This window comes from Pipra filicauda, unplaced genomic scaffold, assembly GCF_003945595.2.
Source record: "Pipra filicauda isolate LSUMZ 115617 unplaced genomic scaffold, ASM394559v2 scaffold123_size2130275_pilon, whole genome shotgun sequence".
NCBI lineage: Eukaryota > Metazoa > Chordata > Aves > Passeriformes > Pipridae > Pipra > Pipra filicauda.
Genome location: NW_024103696.1, coordinates 2020867 through 2041150, shown reverse-complemented (window position 1 = coordinate 2041150; position 20284 = coordinate 2020867). Strand labels below are relative to the sequence as shown.

The following is a 20284-nucleotide window of genomic DNA, read 5'->3' as shown; positions in this document are numbered from 1 at the left end:
AGAAACATTGCTTACTATCTTGATTTGCCATAGAGATATCCCTTAAACCAGAAATAAGTAGCCATGTGACTGAATTGTAATAAATCAAGAAAAAAAAAAATACATGTATCTTCTTGTTATTCTACCAAACAAATAGGTTTAAGACAAATCTCAGAGGTGTTACTGAAGAAATTAATTAAATATATATAAAGAACTGTATTTTAAACAGCTTAATCAATTTCTGTTTCTTTAGTATTTTCATATATTTCTGCTTTTAAAGCTCTCCTACGGAAAGGTAAGACAACTTTAATGTATATGCAAGCATGTTTAAGCATGTGGGGGTGTATAAGTATGCACAGTGTCTGTTGATTTCACAATAAGTGCCAACTGCAGATGCCTTACAGATCTTTGTACTAGATTTTACCTTTCCATTTTTATTTAAATTTTTAGAAATATGGTTTTCTTCTCTTGCCTTTTTCTCCAGGCTATTGTTTATCCTAATGGAAAAATTCCTTATAACCAGGATTTGTATCTTTTACATAATTACTGACAACTTGCCTATAGCTATATTGCCTTTAGAAGCAATTACAAAATTACTGGATTGCACATAAGCAGCCCAGAATCAACTTTTTACTGCAAATTTATTTTAAATAGAAATATATTACCATTAAAACAATGTTAGTTTTGGCTGCAAAGTTAAAGGCAGAACATCAACAAATCTAAAATGCTTTCAGCCCTGAGGGAAGAGAATATTCCATTTCATGAAATAAGAGTGGGGAAGCTTAAAAAAGCAGCTCATAAAAATCACTGACTTTCTGTTTTCCCATATCTGGTACCCTTCTTCCTCTGAACAGAAACAATGTTTTCCATCTAATTTTTCTATTTTGAGTAATCACTTCCTTAACCCATTGTAGTTTTTACCTTTAATTTTTTTTTGATACTGTGCTAGTTTTCTTCAAATTTTTTTAGAACAAAAGCTTATTTCTACTGTACCTTTTTACACTCCCTTTGTGACGAAGTTTCCCCTTACGCCTCTGTAAAATAAAAACCAATAAGATGGCAGAAGCTTACTTCATAGGCATCATCATCATCGAACAGCAGCGATTAATATTACAGAAAAATTACTTCAAAGTACAAGTCTTTTTTAGAAGATACTACAAAGCAGGATCTTTTATCTTTCAAAGAATTTCCCCCATCTTCTGAATTTTAAGATGCTATTTAAGAGGCTGGTGAAAAGTTACAATTAAAGACATTAAGTTTTAAAAATTATTAAATTTTATCACAAATGTGTATCTATTTATTAATTTTTGGCAGTTTCATTATTTTTTTAGAAAGATTTTTGTCTTGAAATATGTTGCCAAGAAATGTGGTTTAATTATGTATACCTAATTTAAGTTTATTTAATACTTCTGTTTAGAACAGATAAATTACCCTTATAATTATAGCATATAATATTTTTAATCTCTATTTTATTTTAAATTAACTTTGTGTGACTCTGCCAAAATAGACAACCTTGTTTATACACAATGTGAAAAATTTCAATTCACTATTGTGCAGAAATTGCTGAAATTGGCATAAAATTGTTGTAAGATCAGGACCTTTGAAGTAGATTGAACTGGCAAACAGACACTTTTTCCATGAAAGTAATTTCTACTTTCTCTACTTGATTTCTCATATGAACACCTGTATATGTTCCAGTATGTGCATCTGTTTGTGGTTAGATGAACAAGTAAGGAGAGAAAGAGAATTTATAAATAGCTTTAGGGAGGAAATCGTAACATAAAAGCATTAGATTCAATGATCTGTTTGATCTATACTTGAGTGGCTAGGAAATATTAATTTATTAATAATAAAGACAGCAAATGCTTGATAGTTGAGATTTTATTTTTCAACATTACTTTAGATAAATTCCCTAAATCAAGTATAAACCGATAATTAAAATAACAACCCATGAAGATTAGATTAGATCTTGTCAGTCAGCTCTGAACAGGAGTCGCATGCCTGCATTTTAAAGAACATTCCCATGAGTCCAAGAATTCAGCTTTCCAAAATTAAATGAGAAATAGAATCCTTTAAAAGAAAGATGAAGTCCTAAAGGGCTTCCTGCCTTTTCAATTATTTGTAACTTTTTAAACATTTATACACTTCAGTTCAGATCTGTGTCTCTAATTTATAATTAATATGTATAACAGATCTAAAAAAATCCTAAAACAAATAAAGAACCCTGTGCTTTTTTTTTTTCTGTATTTCAGTTAGTCAATGACTCATTTTAGAGAGGGAAGACAGTGTTCTTTAAGTTTCCGTCTGTTAGTGGCACTTTCAACTCTATGCTGAATTATTTAAATGTAGAGAACTTCATTTGTGGTTCCTTTGGATACTATTCAAAACTACCTGAAAAGACTGTTTACATGATATTTAAAATGTTCAATGCTCCCTATTGAATTAAATTCTTTGTTTTATTACAGAAAGTATAACTCAAAGACCAAACTGGAGATCAAACTGTCACTTTAAACAGTACCAGATTTGACCATGCTTGTTGGTGATATCGACTAAAGGTGAAAGAAAAGAAAATTTCACAACCTAAATAGTAAGGACTGCAAACTTAAAAACAATTGTGTATGCAAGAATCTACTACTACTCATAGATATTAAAATTATATCCTTTTCATAGTTAATTGACATCTTATACAGCATTCAGTGCAGCAGAATATCATTTTTTGCTGATTTCCTGGTATACTTTTAAATAATAAAAACAGAGGAGGTTGGTATCAATATTCTGAGCATTACAACATTTCAGCAATTGTCATCAGAGAAAAAATTTATTTCCCCATGTTAAATACATTTTTAGTGTTATGTCTGCTAGGGTACCCCCGTCTAGAAATTAGTATGAAATTGAAAGAAAAACAACCACTGTGTGATGAAAAAAACCTGTCCACTAGCAAATATGACACCTGGAGGTGTGTTTTAATTACTTTTAATTAACTAATTAGAATTAATGGTTTTAAGTAATTACTTAATTACATTTTACTCAGAAATTTTGAGAGGCCCACAACACAGAGCCAGTTTCCAGAATACATCTTGCTGTCACCTCAGAACACTGTCTGAAAAAATTCCCTTTCCCCTCACTACAGCATTTGCAAAGACATAGAGTTTTTAGAAATTATATTTAACTACTGTCTACAGTGTGTTAAGAGATAGAATGCTGTCATACACAGATGATAGATAAGGGCTTGTATCTCTTCAGACAGTAGAGAAAATTAAACTTTGGTCTGAACTACCTTTTATATAATTGAATTAATCATATCCTGACTTAATTACAACTAGCAAGATATTATTTAAAGGGGACATCATATATACCCTGTGTTTAATGGCAAAGTTTAAATATAAACAACACCATGGACAGTCTAGTGTTGTAAAGACTGAAATCCTTCTACCATATCAAGATACATAGTTTTGTAAAAAGGAAATGACATCTATTTTTCTCAGGAGCTTTCAGGAGTAGGCGGCAACTTAGCTGTGGTCGTGAGGATCTGTAGTTTGAACTTAGTTATCAAAGTTGAGGCATTCTATTGTGATTACAGCTCTAGTTGCATTGGTTGATTAATTGACTAATGTTTAAATAAAATATCAGAAATATCGGCTTTAATATTTGAGTTGTAGTCTTTCATAGATATGCTATCCAAAATGATCTCATGCAGTTTATATGTTTTTTTAAAAGTCCATCAGGACATGTAGTCATGCCTAACTCTAGAAGTATTTCCCTATGTTTTGTCTTTTAAAAAAAAGACTATATCCAGTTTCTCACAATAGAAAGAATGTCACTTATTTTCTAGAAAAACAGAAGTATCTCAAGCCTAAGCTAATTTGGTTGTTTGTTTTTTTTTTTAGCTATAGTATTCTACAAATGACCATTCAGTTATTCTTTAGTCACTACCAAAAAAACCCGGAAATTATCATACCTTATTGGCCATTGTACCTTGAGGAAAGGCGGGATCTGATTTCAGAACTCTAAGATGCTACTGTGGTAGTTTTAGTATAGGCCTTCCTTGGTGACCAGTTTGTAACCAAGGAAGTGGCCAGATTACCCAGTATTCCCTACAATTTTTAGGTAAACCAGGGGTATAAGAAGAAAGGAAGAGAGGCCTTCGCTCTCTTTCCTTCTGGTGGCTCCAGAGGTGTGGGTTCCCTGCTGTCACTTCTGCCGTGTAGGGGAGTGAGGCCTGGTAAGGCCTTGCCGACCCTGGGAGGCAGAGGTTGTTGCCGGTCGTTCCAGCGCGACTTCTGTTGTTCCAAGGAGAGTAGTAAGATATTCCTTTGCTAATTCCTTAGTTGCTAGATCTTGAGCTTTTGACCGTGTATATTTTATTTTGGTTTTTTGTTCCTTCCCTGTTCCCTTTCCCTTTTCCTCTCGGAAATTTTATATAGTATTTCATCTGTAATACACGTAAATACATTTATTTTCATATAAGTTGGGCTAGTTTGGATCTTTCATGGTTTTTTTTTCTTAGCTCTTTGCCAGAGTTCTTTTTCATTGAGTCTGGGGATTTGGCGGGGAGCCAAGTAAAACTTAGACAGCTACTGGAAAAGAAAATACTGATAATCCATTCTTAGCCTTAACTGCAGATTTCGAGAAAATAATTTTTTCCACTATCATCATAATGAGTGGTTTTGGCCTCAAGGCACCTTAAACTGATCGTACTTCAACATAAACTTTGAATTTTGGCATGTATCATATATGATTTCTTTACTAAAATTTATTGTAGACAGGATATAAAGGAAAAAGAAGAAAAGACATAATGCTCTTCAATAAAAAGCAGATGGTATTACTCTTTGACACTGTATTCCACAGTCTTAGTGCTCAGAATGTGGAACTTTCAACAAATGATGAGTTCCACAACTCTGATACAAGCTAGTGGCATTCATAATTTTAAGTACTCTCAACTGTCTATTGAACATATTTCTGGTTTATCCAAAGTAGTATGAATATCAATTTTCAAAGAGATTTGATGCATACATAAAATAATGACTTTTTCTTTAGTGATGAACTGCATGGGCAAATTAAAAAAAAGACTTGCATTTTCAGTTTATTTGTTGTTATTACTCATCTAAATACCCTTCTGTGTGGGTAAAATTTATTTCATTAAAAATGTCAGATAAATATTGACTAAATTTCTTTTAAGAAAAAATGGTTGTAAATCTAAGATAATAGTGTGTTAAAATGAGTTTTAAACTGCAATTTTTCATAGTAGCATTTAAATAAACAAGCATATATTTTGTAACAAAAAGAAACATCCTAGAGTGAGATTTTCATCCAGAAAACCCAACCAGATAAATGAATTATCATGTTTATAATCTGAAAGCAGAATTACAATTCACTGTGCAATAATCTTTCAATATGTGCATTAAATTGAAAATTCTCATCTCTGGAAATTATTGTAAATCTATTTTTTGGAAAAAAGAAGGCATTGGAAGAAAAATAAATTACACTGAATAAAAACTTAAAACCCAGTTAATTCCTAGCTCAGGTTCACTGCCTGTGGAGGGAGTGCTCAGTGTTACTGATTGCATCAGAGAACAACTCTTGTCTAAGTAATAAAATGGACTGCAAATATTTTCCATTTCAGTGCTGTAATGCATATCAGGGAATAATCTTTTTTTTTCTTTTGGCCTAAGAGGCTCGTAAAGGAAACCTTTTTGCTCTCCACAATATTCTGATAGATGAGAAGCTTCTTACAGTCATCGTGAACAAAAGGAAAACAGAAAGTAATGTTTGATTTTTTGAAAGGGTAGCACGATTTTCGATCAATGTCCCAGCGATTTTCAATGGATTTTGGCTCTGAAATTTTTAAAGGATGTCAGTACTGTACAGAGATATCAACTTGCTTTGACTACAATTGAACTAGCTTTGGGACTGGAAGTAGTATAGTTCTTTTAAGCTTAAGCTAATTCATGAATTAAGCTGAGAAACAGGTTTGCTAATTTGAGCGAAGCATGATGACAACTGACACTCTTTCATACGATTGAAAGAGCAGAGTGACTGAAAGCAGCTAACATGGTTCCTGCAGCCTTACTAGGTAAATTTAGTTTATCTTTTGCAAGCTCCATCAACATTTTAAACAGCTAGTCAGACAGTTAGAATTTGCTACCTTTGTGAATACTCAGATCCTCTCAATCTTTGGTTGCATCAAATTCGTAAAAAGTACTCTGAGGAGGCATCAAAGGCAAGGAAGACCGTGGTGCTATCAAGAAATCCACACCTTCCGGATGAAGGATTTGTACTGACCATTGATTTAACTTCAGATTCAGCAGGCAATGAGAGGGTGAGCAGGTCACTGGATAAGGGGTAGTGGTAAGTTTCTTTCTAGTGAAACCCCAAAAAGATCTATTCAGGTACTGATTTTAACATTCAAATTATTTATAAGTATTCTTTATATGTTTCATTGAGATGATGGACCTTGTCCAAAGAAAAGCAACAAAGCCGGTGAAAGATCTGGAGCACAAATCTTATGAGGGGTATTTGAGGGAGCTGGGGTTGTTTAGCCTGGAGAAAAGGAGGTTCAGAGAAGACCTTATCACTCTCTACAGCTAACCTGAAAGAAGGCTGTAGAGAGGCAGGACAAAAGGAAGCAGGGCAAAAGGAAATGGCCTCAAGTTATACCAGGGTTTAGATTGGATATTAGGAAGCATTTCTTCACTGAAAGGGTTGTCAAACACTGGGACAGGCTGCCCAGCGAAGTGGTTGAGTCATCCTCCCTGGAGTTATTTGAAAGATGTATCTGTGACACTTAAGGATATGATTAGGTGTTGGACTTGGTAGTGCTGGATTAGTGGTTGGACTCAATGATCTTAGAGATCTTTTCCAATGTAAATGATTCTATGAATCTAGGATTTAGGAATTTTTAAAAAACTCGCCCATCCTAAGTTATAAAGCAAGATGAGGAAACAGTATGCTTATTTCTCTTTTTTGTTTTTTAAAATGAAAGAATTTTGTGTGGTTTTTTCTGAGTCAAAGATACCATTCTCTTTTCTTCCATATTCCAAAACATCTCAAAGGAAAAAAAGTACAAAAAATTAATTCTGAAAGGCAAACAATTTAATGGCATTAGAAGACACTGTAAACAACAATCTAAAATTCAGAGATGCTGTTTTTTTAATGTGCTACATACTATTTGAAAAATTATGTAATATTAATTTAATTAATTTACTATGTTGCTTGTACAAAAAGCTGCCAGCTATTTTATAAAACTTGTAAGAGTATTGCTCACTCCTGTGATTTTTCTAATTGAATGCCATCACACTACAATTGTACATGAGTAATTATATGCATCACTAATCCCTGTCTTGCTCTCAATAAGTCTGTTCATATGAATAATGTTTACACATTTTGCTTCTAAATAGGAAACCACACAATAAAAAAAAAGCAATGCAATGAAAATTTAATAATAAGAGAAAACAGAACAAAAGCCACTATAAAGAGCAGAGAACCAACAAACAAAACCCTGCTCCAGGATTTGAATTTATATTTTTAAATAGCTGGTTTTCCATTCTTGACTATTTTGCCTTTTATCTTCTCTACATGTACAAAATTTATTAGCTACCTTTTATTAAGCCTTGACCCTGAAAATGCTTTGAAATACGAATAAAGATTTTGAGAATTCAGATTGCCAACAGAATTTAAGCATTTAAGCTTTTACGTGAAGAATTGCCAATGGTGTGATGGTTTGTGGTTTTATTTACAGAATTTTTTTCGTTAAGATTTACTTGCAATAACCTTAAAAATCACCTGATACTTGCAAAATAAATACTTGTAAAATTATTTGAGAATAACCCCACCTATGCTGTATTAACAAGCACTTGATTTGTCCCCAAAATTATAGTTTTAGTAAAATTAAAATAATAGGCATTTCTCTGTTAAAGAGTTACATATTAAAACTGTGTGATAGGTCATATTTCTGTTTAAAAACTTAGTAATTGCATTTACCATAACACAAATTTTAAGATGTTCAGTCTCAAGGATAAATAAAAACACTGTTTTTCAATACTAAAAATTATATTAAACTCTTTCCATATTATGTAATGAAAGGAGGATTTGAATGAAAGATAATCCTAAACTTAAAATAACCCAAACAACAAAGCAACAAAACCCTCACAAATTATGAAAAAAGGGGTTTTTTGTAGAAATCACCAAATCTATATTTTTAATTAAAAAAAATTAACTGGAGAAATTGTCTCAGCTCCTCAAGATATCTGTATTCAACCAGATTAAGCATTTGCCTGCTATCAATATATTATTTCAACTTAGTGTATCCAAACCTTAGAGCTGGATATCTTTACAGCTGAAGAAATATTTTTATTCAGGAAAAGTGACAAAAATTAAATACGGTTGTTAAAATAGAGTTGGGGCAAAAAAAGAAAAAGAGCCTAGTTTTATCTAAAATCTTTATCTAAATCTTCTGTAAGATTTGAGAACCTGAAGAAGCAAATGCATCCTTTATGGCTATGGAACTTGCACTGTTTGAAAACCTCTGCCTCCTAACTTCTAAATCCTTATTAACTCATTTCAACCAAGTGAGGAACTCGCAATGACTGAGTAGTCATATCAACTGATATTGTGATTATTCAAGTAGCTGCAAATAGCTGCAGTATATAAGTGCAGAATCAAATTCATGATTTCAGGGTAAGGCATAATATGGGCAAGATTTAATATATTCATAATTTGATGCTTGTTCATACGTTTCACATTACTCAATCAAGTAAATGTCTGTGTGTGGATAGACCATTGAAAGAGTTCAAAAATGCCACCCTAACCTCAAATCAAGATCCCATGGAGTCTCTCTGCATGACTCTCTCTGTCTGGGCTTTGCTGAGTATCATCATGTTCCTGTTGGCCCAGTCCTCCATCCTGTCAGTGTCATTTTTGGCAGCAGCCCTGCTTTTACATATACTGATGGTACCTGACCCAGTCTGACGTCGTTTGCAAACTTTATGAGCAAGCACTCCGTCACCTTCTCCTGGCCATTGACAAAGATGTTAAACAGAACAGTTTTCAGAACATATATTCTTCTTATATAAAATAGTTGACCACTTTTTTTAATCACAATTTTAATACAAAAATGGCAGACAGAGTCTCTGGTACTTCTTTCTTATATTTCTGGGTGGTTCTTCCCATGCAGAAGAAAATCTGTAACAAAATTTGCATACTCATGAAATGAAATTTGGACAAAGAGGGAGAGACAAATCTGTAGAATCTGCTTGGGGAGTTTCTTTAAAGATATTAATGAAATTAATTGGTCTTGATTTTCTATGATATTTTACATACTAATTTTTAAATACATTATTATAAAGATTCATTTTTTTCACCTGAAACATACTGTTAGATATAACATTATTATGGTTAGCAACACGTAAATGTTGCATATAAGTAACATGTAAAAAAATCTCAGAAGAATCCATGTTGGTGTCTTTTTATCAGTTTGACCTTAGGTCAAAATCAATTGTGTGTCAAAATCTAAGTGAAATTATAATCTACTGATACACAATAGTGTATCTTTATATTCCTTCACCATAACTGTACTATTTGTAGAGATGTAATTCAAAGGAAGATGCAAAAAGTTCTTCATGCAATTACACCACTATTTAATCTGACAAAATTTTGTCTTTCAGTAATATAAAATAATGTTCTCTCAAAAGGTCTCTGAATTACTATCGCAAAATCTACTGTTGATATTCAATCTTGATATAGTTTTATCAGTTTTATTTAACACTAAGGGAAAGAAGATAATTTTTCTTTACTTTATATCTTTCAGTCTTTCAGACTTCAGTTTCATAAGGCCACTAAAATTCTGAGACCTTTCCAGTGACTTAGTGAAAGTATGTCAGTTTTTCCAAAAACTTCTCAGTGGTTTCATTTTGTCATATTAGATAGCCCAAAGTTATATCAAAATATAAAATTTTTGTACAGATCAGTATTACTTAATGTGTACATGACAAAAAGTTTTAGTTGACAAAACAAAAACACAGTATCATAAGACTTTTCTTATGTTTGGTGTGAACTAAATTTTCAGCTATTCTTTGTTCTGTTACTTAGTGACTTGTGAACGTTTAACTTTTCCAGAATCAGATTTACTTACTCATTTTTGAACTCTGTTACCTTTAGCAGTTCCATTTTCCTATTTTTCCCATCATACAAGGCTACCAAGTCTGCTCAGGCCATCTCTTCCACTTCCTTGTTTCTTATACTTGGTCTTGTTAAACCTCATGGGATCCCTGTGGGCCCATTTCTCAAGATTTTCCAGATCCCTCTGGATTGCTTTCTGTTCTTCAGGTGTGAATGCATCATTAGTGTCATTTAGGATATAGTATGCTTTAATGTTTTATGTTACACTTTTATAAAATATCATGCTGGAATGCATGTGAAGACTATTGACTCACTGCTCACTGGGTTGTTTTTTTTTTTCCCATGGGCGATTGCAAGTAAGGCCATGTACATCTTGTGTGATCTTAAAGTATCTATGATCTAATACATTTTATATATGTTTACTGTAGATACTACACTTAAAATAAATGTAAAATAAAATCTTACAAATTTCAGTTAAGCTAAAGCAAATTTTAAAATAAACAATCTATAGATCCACTATGCCTAGCTATCACAGAAATCTCATTGATGAGATAGAGCTTCCCTGCCAGTCAGAAACTGGTGAATGAATAGAAAGAAAGGTACTGCCTGGTGAAAGCATGGTGTGCTATTAAATATTCAGTGAAAACAAAGCTGTGTGTTGAAGTAATGTCCCCACTACTTCTTTTGAATTCTATTTAATCCTTATAAATTTGGACTATGCATAAAGGCTAAACATTGACAATTTATAAAGTTAGTTGGCAAAAACAGTTACTATAATGAGATTCAAAAGGAATGTGGCAGAACAGTGGCAGTAATAGTTTATGTGATATGTATCATCAAATCAACATCAGGGTCAGGATTCTTGGATCACAATAAGGACAAATCTCTTTAACTGTTTACTGGTTTAAAATATTTGGGTTTTATGCAAGTACATTTAATTTTTTTTCTTTTATCTTCATTTCTCATTCACAGATATGAGCTATCAGAAAGAAGTTGAAATACTTTGTGCAGATATGTGGATAAACTTTCACAGTTATTTAACATTCATAATTATGAGATTACTGTTTATTGGTCAGAGGTCTCTGTGACTAAATAATTAAGTCACTAATATCTTTTGCTTTTCAGAGGTATGGAATCTAAAAATATTATCAAGGTGGGAAAATTTCTCAAATAAATTAAAAGAAAATGATAGAAAAAAACAATGCCTTCTGTTTTCTAATAGAAGAACCATAGGAGGGACTGCTATGACATTGTCTGATCCTGTGAGGAAATGTGGCCCTTCAGTGTTAAAAGGAAGATACTACCTTTAACTACCCATGTCTGTTAGCCACTATCATAAGTAAGGTAAGATGAAGTCTTCTATTATGTCCTCATATTGTCGCTAAAATGAAAATACAAAAGCAAAATTATTTTGCCAAGGGACATTCTATTTGCAAATACTGCAAAATGCTTTGGGTATTCTGGATGTCTGCAGTAGTGGAGCCAAGCACACTCCATGAGTGACATGATTACTGTATGTTCCCTACTGCACAGCTAAAACATCTTGAGACGCTTATGCCAAGGATCTTGAAGCTGGTTAAGTAGAGCTGCTTCAAGTTCTTTCTTTGATGCTGATTGCACCATCTGTTTACTCATTCCTGTCTGTTGTTTACTATGGGAGTCACCTCTTAAGCTAAAATACCTCACTGTCATTATGCTCTGAGACAAATTTTGTAGGAAGAGATAGTAGCTGACAAATTGATAGAATTGGAAAAAAGTTTTCAGAAACAGCCTTTGTTTAGGTCTTAAATAGAAACAGCAATTTCACAATCTAACAGTGTCTCAAGAACAATTTTTCTGTGGTTAGATTGATTGTGCTCATCAGTTAGACAATTTGAGTAAAAAGTTAGGTAGCAGCTACAGACCAGGGACCATTTTAGAATGGAAAAAATAATAATGCTATTAGTTTCTGTATGACAAGAAAGAGAGATCAGCTGTCCTGTGGAAGAAATGAATAAGGAGGAAAGTCTAAAACTGTGAAACAAGCATTTTTAATTACTTATTTTTTTCTCCTCTAAAATCCAATTGAGCTATGAATTTCAATTATCAGGACTGTTAGGAGATGTTCTATTGAACTTCATTCAAGATCAGTACTGAGAAGTGAAACCTTAGATTTTTTGTGGAAGTCAATCTCCCATTGGTAACTAGGCATCAATATCCCTTATTACTTTTTTTTTTTCAGTTCATCTGCATATTTAATGGTTATAGACTTTAATCTTCAACAAAATTACTCAATGCACTGTGTTGCATTTTCTGTCTTCATATATACAGATTCTGAAAATGATGTTAGTTGGATCAGGAGTTGTTTGAGTGTTAGGAGAAAGGCTTGTTCCAAGACAGGATCTCATTTCGTGAATATTATCTCTGATTTCTTTGGGAGGAAATAAATTAAAGCATGCAGCATACAACAATTTAAGTCTAGCAAAAAATGTAATTTTCTTTTGAACTTCTGTCAGTTTACAGGAAGATTATAATTTCTTTTAGGATCTTACAATACAGAGAGACTTCTTATGAAAAAACTACTTTTTAGGCTTTTTAGACATCTGAGATAAATGATCCCTAAATCTGGGATATGCCATTAACACTGTAGTCAGAGCAGTAACATACAAATTACTACTTACAGCATTGACAGACCAATACTAGATACCCAAAAAAAGTCTTAATATGTAGCTACACTTAGATATCAGTACCTTTCATTTGATAATAATATTCAACCAAATAATCCTTTTAGTTTAATTGTGCTTTAGTAGTTAAAACTAAGCTCCTGGTTCTTGATAAAAATGTAGTGCCTTTGTTTTTTGCAAAATTGATGCCAATAGCAACTTTTACATGAGTTAACTGCCAATTAGCTATGACATCTTTTGAGAAAGAAACTTTAAGAATTTTGCAATTGTACTGATCATGTTAGGTCAAGTCTTATGACATTTTTTGCTAATCATACTTGTGTTTTTCAAGTTTTAAAAGATTTAAACAAAGTAACACAAATCCTTTTGCCTCTTGAAATAAGGTTACTTTGGATAAACAGTAAGCCAAAAACATTGGTTGCCACCTTTTCAAACCAAATGGAGGGGTTAAGTTTTGGGTTTGAAGAATATATAAAAATTAAAATCTAAAATATCAAAAATACTAATACTAATTCAATGATAATATAACCAAGGCATTTCATTAAAGAGAGGGGGAGAATACAGCTCTATGTTGGGGGGGTGGTGTTTAAGTAAAAAAAAATTAACTAAAGTAATTTTTTTTCTATGACAATTTGGGGGTGTTAATTTTCCAGTTGATGAAATTGTTCATCAAGGTAGTAATTTCCTAAAACAAATAATAAATCTGCAGTTCAGATTTCTAGAAAACACTTTTCTTATCAAAGATTTTGCTAAATGTCAGTACATCAATCACTAGTTTTAATTTTTGTTTTTTCTCGCTGCTCGCAAATATCCAAACATGTTCAGAAAATAAGTACTTAATTTTTTCTAATAACTTCTACAAACAGTTTCAATTTAAATGATCTCATTAGTGAATTTATCTAATGATTTAGGGAATACAATTTTCATTTAAGTGTAGTGGTATTAGTAGTTTTTTGTTGTATTAATTTTGCTTTTTCCCTTTACTAAATGTATTTCAGCAAGTTAAACTGAAAGCCTGCATTCCTGAAAACAGTAAATAAAGACATTACATTGATATTTTGGTTTAGATCAAGACTATAATTTTGAAGTGAATTTCCTAATTATTGTCACTTATCACACATACACTTAGATTCATATCACAGGCTGGTTTCAAAGTGTCAGCTGTTTACATTCTGGATGAAAATGAGGCTAAACATAGAAAATAAATACTGCTAGTGTTCTCTAACAGCTAAAATGGCTTCAATCCAGGGTTCCTATCCAGAGTAAAACCTTCTATAGTGTGGACACTGGATCTTCAGTATTTACTGTTTCAGTCTGAAGTGTATCATCCATTGACACGCACTACTCACGAGTGTAGACGCATTAAATAATCCAGGTAGAAAATCAGCAGAGAAAGAACAGAACATACACTCTGTGTATAATTAGTTCAGATGGAAATAACTTTAAAATCCTTACTGTTGCAAAGCAAGTGAAAGAAAAGGAATCCTCATTTGACAGCTTTTAAAAGGATCTGGGACCACTGCATTCCATCATCTGACCTTGAACGTATTTGGAATAATGCTTTTGAAAGATATGGTTGCTTACTCTGTCCTGAAGAAGAGGCAGGCTTTACTTTTAACCTGCATATTTGTTAAGAAAATCATGTTCTAGTTCCTTGTTCATCATATTTAAACACCTTCCAGATTAAGTGTACAAGTTCCTTCGCCTTTTGCAATCATGTGGTTCAACAATGGAAAATTATTTCCTAGGTGTTTCTATTCTTTCTTTCTTTCTTTCTTTCTTTCTTTCTTTCTTTCTTTCTTTCTCTCTCTCTTTCTTTCTTTCTTTATTTTCCTTTCTTCCTTTCTTTCTTTTCCTTTCTTCCTTTCTTCCTTTTTTTTTTCCTCCCCATATAGATTATTAACATATTTAGTACCTTTCATGGATTACATTCTGTTTGAATCACAAAACAGTAAACAGAGTTCAATTTCAAATGTAAAAAAAACCCCAAACAATATCCCCCAAAAAGTACATCGTGTAGGGCAAAGAAAAACAAACAAGATCTATATGTATTCTATTCATATCTAGGCTTTAACTGTTCAAATTTTAGTAACTTCCAGTCATCCCAGTTATTGATAGTTCCTGGAGAAAAAAAAAGAAGATAAACAGATTATACTTCTGTAATATGCTTTCTGTGTTTGTCTGCTTGAGATTCATATCCATCTCTTGTTATCAGCCTGAGCAAAATCTTTTCCTTCTGAAGAAACCTGTAGTGATTTTTGCATTACTCTCTTGCCCAGAAGTGGGACTCTCAAAGAAAGAGATTATCTTCTCTGATAATTCTCTTTGTCTTTAAGCATTATTATTTCTGTCTTCTTGTTTGCCTTCTATTTTGTCTAATCACAGTGTTTTATTTATGTGTATACAGCCATTCCACATAATAATAATAATAATAATAATAATAATAATAATAATAATAATAATCAGGTAAACTGTAGGTGATGTGTGTATTGAAACAGAATGCCTTTTTCCCTTTGTTTTCATATAGTCTTATTCCTTACATTGGGGCTGAATAGCAATTTCAGTAATTGGAAAAATTTTCTACTATTAGATGATAGGAGTGAAGAAGTACTTAAACTGTTGCTGTGAAAGATATAAAGCACAAATAAATATTCTAACCTGCAGGATTCCAACTTCAGGAATAGCTGAAATCAGCAGGTAAAGGATGCCCAGGGTAATGTTGCAGACTAAGCAGTGATATATCCCCTTTTGTGGCCCTTGGGAACAGTGTTTTAGCAACAGAATGGCAATATCTGTACAACTAAAATATTTTCTTTTATTATTGTTCTCTCATTTCTCAGGTTCCAAATATTCATCTCCTTCTAGAGCAGCCACACTAAGGCACTTCAGCAGGTAACTATGTATAAATAGTTGAGTTACCCCTCTGAAGGCTACTGATGTATTTAAAATTAGACTCCTGCTGAAGAAACCTGTTGAATTAGGACCTGAGTGATTGAACATGCAAATTGTAATTGATATCAGCAGTAATGATAGGAATCTGTCTTGGCAGCCGACTGGATTGTCTATGCCTGAAAGCTCCTTCTGATTATTATACACATTTTATAAATACAGACAAGGACACTTACATGTTTTGGACATGACAACAGAACTTTGAGTAAGAAACATTGATTCAAGAATTGTTGTGCCCTAAATTTCTATTTTGAAAAATATGTCCATTAGTACAACTGTTGATTATAAAGAGAAGTTACAAATATTTCCTGGGCTTCAACAAATGACTGTGCATTAAAATAAGCTATAGCATGCATAAAATGAAATATTATTGCCAAAAACCAAAGGGTCTAAAATCAAAGGATTTTAAACAGATTTCAAAGACTGAGTTGAAGTAGAAAAGAAACATAGAGGAGTGTCTGAGCTGGCAGAGAAAATGCTTGCAATTAAGTAATTTTAGAAGAAAGAACCTGAAAAACCCATCTCAACTCCTATAAAATTACATATTTCATGTTGTTACCTTGCTGAGATGAGGAATGTTTGGATGGTGCATAGAGGTAGGAGGTATGGAACAATTTACAAACACATGCTGCCTTCAAATTATAGCACTCTCCTTCTAAGTAATTATTTGCACATTGTCTCTGTCACTATTGATTACACTAAATACATTATTAAAAGACTATTTTTTGGGAAGGAGAAGAACATGACTCAGTAGATAAGATTTTCGTCTTTAGAAACAGACAATAATTGTGTGAGCTTTTGGAAATGAATATTAATTTGTTGGACTTTTCTTCAAATTTAACTATAGTGTAAAACCCCTATGCAGTTAAAGTGATTGGCTAGCAGTATTTTTCAAAGACTCTAAGGTAATAATGTAAATAAAAAGTACAGAAATACATGGCATACAGATTAGCTGTATGTTTCTGAGAGATTAAGAAAAATGAAATTCTATTTACAGAACTAGTGATGTCCAAAGTTCATTTTTAAGCACACAGTTCTATTTTCTGTGCAATAATTTGTGCTTAGTTTAACATCTGACATGAATGCTCAGCCCTTTTCCGTATTACCCCACTAAACTTAACCTAAGTTATTTCATTAAATTCGATAAAACTAAGATTTCACATCTAGGAAATTAGAAACTATTTATTCAAGATGTCCACCAGGATTGTGGTAACTAGAAGATAATATTCTTCAGTTGTGTTCATCACATCACTGACTCTTGTTTTCAATATGAAACAAAGCCAGTTTTGAAGACCATTATTTTGGTTGGAGGGATCAATTACCTACAGAGCTTGTAAAGCTCCTGAATCAATGAAAATTTGGTACTAATCTTGTGCATTGCATATAGGTAGTATATCACATCACATTACATTTAGGTAGTACATCACATTAAAAATGCATGCACACATTGTTTCCTATAAATAATATTCCTCCAATGTTGAGAAAAGTAATCCACACCTTTAGAAATATTATTTTTAAAAAGACCAGTGATATGAACTCAAACTTCACTCCTCTAAAAAAGTATTCATTTTTTTTATTAAGCTTTGTAATACTACAAGTACATACTAGCAAAAATTGATACTTGTGGGTGTTTATACTCTCTGGTGCATTTGGTTTTCTGAATGCTTACGTACAAATTCTGTCCCTGTGCATAAACTCCAGTCCATGTTGACACCTGAATTGAACATACCCACCTTTGCGCCTGTTGCCTTTGAAGAAGGTTCCTGGGAACCTTATACCAGGGAATTTCCATGGATCACTCAACAGGTTTTAGATTGTTAGGCAGATATACCCTAAGATGTAGACGCTGCCGTGAAATTCAGAGATTCTTGAAATTCCTATATGTGCAGCTTAACTTCTGTGAAAGACATATTTACCATTAATGGAACCTGGTCTTTTGTCCTAGAAAGAATGCACTTTGGGAGAGGTAGACAATATAAATACACTTCAGCCACTGCTTCCTTTGGGCTTCCCACTCATTTAAGTGACGTTAGTTCCAAGTTATTCTTCTATCTACTTCTGAGAGAATAAGTCCTTGAAACTGTCCTCCAAAACTGAACAATTGCAACATAGTAATACTGTAACAAAGTTGATCAGACAAACTCCAAGGAATATCAGAAAGAGACAAATATTTGGAAGAGAAATATTTACCAGAAACATACTGTTAGATGTTTTTAAAAACTAAACACTGTACAGTGTGATAGAGCTCATCTGTTTGCTGATTTTAAATTGTATACTTTTATATCACGTTGAAATTGAAATCCAAATTATTTTTTCAGCTTCTTGGCAATTTATTATTTGAATCAACAATTACTTTAAGGTACATTTTACATGAAATTTTCACTTTTATTTATTTTTCTGTGCTAGCACTAAAAAAAAAAATAAAATATCTGTTGACCAGTTGTTATGAAAAAACATCATATTTCGTATGGAGAAATAAAGATAAAATGATGCACCATGCTTACCATTATAGAAGACTACTTGGAAGATGGAAAAATTATATTTTGCTATGGTCATCTCAATTCATATTATTTGTTGTTAACTCTCAGTAGCACGAGTATTAGCAAGTTAGAATTTAATGATAAATACATATTTACAGCTGAACATTTGTTAAATGAAACACCATTTCTTAGTAATTTCCAAACACATATTTAATATTTATTGTTCATCAATATTTGCTAAGTAATTCAATTTTCTTAATTAGTGTGGCTCATATTAAACAACCGGAACTAGCATACACGTGAAAGAATAAAACAAATCTGTTTTAGAGTTGTTCTCTAATGGTAATTAACAAGTAATTTATTAAATTTCTTCTTCACGTATGTTTTCTCTAGATGAAGAAAATGGATTGCAGTGAACAGCAAGGTAAGTTACCTGATTCTGAGTTGATTAACAATTTAATCACATATATATTGTCTGCACTTGTTTTTAAAACAGGTAATGGTCAAAGCAACTAACCTTTAACCCTTATCTGTCCTTGATTAGAAATATCAGATCTATCCCAAGACCTGGGCATCTGACTGTGACAGAAACAAATACTGTAGAAGAATGTAATTGATCAAAACTCAAATCTCACCTAAAAACATGTCAACTGCTTCTGAACTGATTAAAGCTGATTTGTAGTATTTTCTCAAGAGATCTCTACACTACCTTATTGTTCTTGACTAAATCTCTGGAGAATGCAACACAGTTTTTCAGTTTAGGTACATATTCATATCTATTCTCCTAGAATAATATTTTGTAGCATTTCCAAATGTCACCAAAATGTGTTAAAGTTTCCATTCTGCACACACAAAGCCTGGTCTTCCTAAAATTTCTTTACAAATGCTTCAAGTTTTCATCAGTTTCTGTGTAGAATGCACATTTTCTTCCCTATTTTGATTAAAAAATATTAAGAACCTGACTCTTTGCGATTGTTTCTTCATTGCTATTGTCAGGATCTTCAAAAGACTCTGTACCAAACAAGCACAGCTCAAAAAACCCATATTGTTTTCATCATCATCATCATGGCCAGGCTTCGCAAATGAAGATTTGGGAAGGTCTCTACCCACATTTGGCGCGTTGGTGGCTAAAAAGGCCAATACAAGATAGACACGTCTGATTGCAAAAGGCACAGCAGAAAGACTCCTTAGGTGGTATATTCTGCAAGGCACGATTCTTTCTGAGTTGTCTTTTCTCCTCGAGAGTGACCCTGCGTGTTTTCTCAAAGACATCTACAGCGTTGTAGATGGTGTGTCTCCAGGCTTTCCTATTGGAGGCCAGAGTAGACCAGTTATGATGATCAATATGGCCAAGGCTGAGATGTTGTTTCAGGGAGTCCTTGAATCTTCTCTTCGGGGCTCCTCTCTTGCGGCAGCCGGTGGCAAGTTCACCATAAAGCAAGATTGTTTTAATGCCTCACTGAAATGACTACTCTGTTCCTGTGACCTACCACCAGGAATGACTATCATAGTGTTTATCTCATAAAAGCTAACTGCTTAAATGTCTTACTTTAATAGAATGAAGGGCTAATTCTGTCCACACTCCATGTAATTCAAAATCACTTTGATAATCTGTTGCAAAGGAGATCCAAAGGCTAAAAAGCAATAAATCTACATTATTACATCTCAATTAATAAGATATTTATTAATGTCCATGTTAGTTATATTTAGTCATAATGACTTTTCCAGTATGCTAGAAGTCAAGAGACAGTGTGTGATAAAAATATAAGATATAAAATTTAAAATATCATGCAGTATAAAAAGTCTGTTTACTCTGATATATTTGAATCTGATGGTAACTAGTAACACTAAAGGAAGATTATATGCACATCACAAGAGCAGTAGCGTGCTTTGGGTTTTTTTATATTTTCTCTTTCAGTTTAAAGAATTTGGAGTTCAGAGATTTTTTTTTTGGACTCATGAATTATAATGTTTAACACCTGTCAATACACTTCTAAAATTTCCTAGCAACTTTTTGAATGCAAGACTGCTTCTGGTAACCATTACATCCTGCAACAATGTTTTATATTATTTAGTTATACATGGTATTCCATTTAA

General features: G+C 32.7%; 1 long non-coding RNA gene across 1 annotated transcript; it reads left to right on the top strand.

Moving 5' to 3' along the window:
• Positions 1-4208: 4208 nt before the first annotated feature.
• Positions 4209-18880, top strand: LOC113999926. The gene is made up of 5 exons (XR_003545032.2): positions 4209-4279; positions 11318-11439; positions 15599-15650; positions 18581-18611; positions 18732-18880. It is a non-coding gene; the product is annotated as an uncharacterized LOC113999926 (long non-coding RNA).
• Positions 18881-20284: the final 1404 nt, after the last annotated feature.